General features: G+C 31.9%; 1 non-coding gene across 1 annotated transcript; it reads left to right on the top strand.

Annotated features, from left to right (window-relative positions):
* The first annotated feature begins 626 nt into the window (after positions 1-626).
* Positions 627-733, top strand: LOC113861765. The gene has a single exon (XR_003504333.1). It is a non-coding gene; the product is annotated as a small nucleolar RNA R71 (small nucleolar RNA).
* The last annotated feature ends 1,129 nt before the right edge of the window (positions 734-1,862 follow it).

Below are 1,862 nucleotides of genomic sequence, written 5' to 3'. Positions count from 1 at the left end.
ATATGTTGCTTCAACTTAGATTTAAACTCTGTCATCCTCTTATTAGAATAATGCACATACTACATCATTGCCTCTTGGAAGTTGGATTGAGATCTAAGGGTCTTCTTCCCCTTAGTCTTGCTCTTTGATTTTGTATATGGGGAGGGTGATAAATATTTGAATTTTAGCTTCCAAAATCATTCCCCCAAGAGTTAGAAGGGTTGTTTTGCCATCCTAAGTTATAATTATTGCCTATAAAATTAGTTTCCTCTTTGATTTTAGTAACTAGATAGTGGTTCTTATCGTGGCCTAAGGAGCCGCAGTACTCATATAAAGAAGCTATTGATGGTTTTGTTTATTATTCTTGTACTCTCATTAAAGAATCCCCTTACTTAGTCAAAGCTTCTAGCTGAGTTGTTAAAGAATTTTTGATCTCTGCTAGATATACTAGAGCAGTCTCATTCTTTTCGCTTGTGAAAAGGTTAGTTGTGTGCCACTAAAAACTAGCAAAAGCCATCTCGTCTACCAATTTATATGTCTTATCTTGTTCTTTTCTCATTAGGACTTCTCTAGCTACCACATCAAATATGGCCTTGTTGGGGAATGATATACCACTATAAAAGATTTGTATCTCTCTCTACATAGAAAAATTATGAAGAGGACACTTCCTTAGAAGTTCTCCAAATCGCTCCCACACATTAAATAGGGATCCAAACTCATACTGCTGAAAACTAAAAATTTCTGCCATAAGCTTAGCAAATCTAGATGGGGGAAAATATTTTTCCTAGAAATTATTGAGTCAAATCCTTCTGTATTGTGATGGAGTCTATTGGGAGTATGTCGAACCATGCATTCACCTTTTTCATGATAGAAAATAGGAAAAGGTAAAGCCTAATAACATCATTGGTGACCTTGTTATATTTTATGGTGTTTGTAAGTTGGAGGAACTTTGTTAGATGGAAGTTGGGGTTTTCATTAGGCATTCCTTCAAATTGTGGAGAGTTCTGAACCATAGTAATCAAAGTCAGCTTTAGCTCAAAATTATTGGCCTCCATATTAGGGGCTACGATGCTTCTAGAAGCACCTCCAACAGTGGGTGTAATGTAATCTTGAATTGATCTCCTTTCCTCTACCATTTTTTGCTTTCTTAACTCTTTGTTTTGTCTTTGCATAGTCCTTTCAATCTCTAAGATCAAATAAGCAAGTTGTAAAATACTTAGAACTAATGAACATACAATAAAGAAAATTTTATAGAATAAATAAAATAAAACACAATAAAATAATGAAAATAAACAAAACAAAATTAAAATAAATAAAAACAATAATTGCTCAAATCAATTAAATATGATATTTTCTTAATATTAAAAAAACAATCATTGACAATGGTGCTAAAAACTTGTTCGTGGGCAAATATACAAGCTGAAAAGTAATAAAGAATTCTAGAATAAGTTCCTGAAATATCATTCCACAAGGACTATTTCCAGTTACCAAGAATTTCTTAATTCAATTGTTTGAACTTAAAGGATGCAAACTTAAATAAAAACAAGGATTCAATTATAAAAGCAACAAAATTAAAATTACACAATTTCTAATAATAAACTAATCAAGAAGAACTTAGGACGTATGGTTTCATCTTTACACTTCTCTATGTTCACTTTGAGATTAATTCCAATTTTGGTTTCTTTATGATTGCCAACCACTCATTCTAAATCTATTCACACCCAATGTTAACATTCTTTTTTCTAAATTATCACCCTTAATGATCATGCAAGGCAAAAGGAAGAGAAAGTATAAAGAGCCTATGAACTGTTAATTTAACAACGATTGAAAGAGAAGAACTAATCTTGGTCAACCTATTTCTTTGTCTCATTTTACCCTATAGA

Source organism: Abrus precatorius, unplaced genomic scaffold (assembly GCF_003935025.1).
Source record: "Abrus precatorius isolate BTA unplaced genomic scaffold, Abrus_2018 Scaffold1, whole genome shotgun sequence".
Taxonomy (NCBI): domain Eukaryota; kingdom Viridiplantae; phylum Streptophyta; class Magnoliopsida; order Fabales; family Fabaceae; genus Abrus; species Abrus precatorius.
The sequence above is the reverse complement of the archived record's forward strand: the minus strand, read 5'-3'. Positions and strand labels throughout refer to the sequence as shown.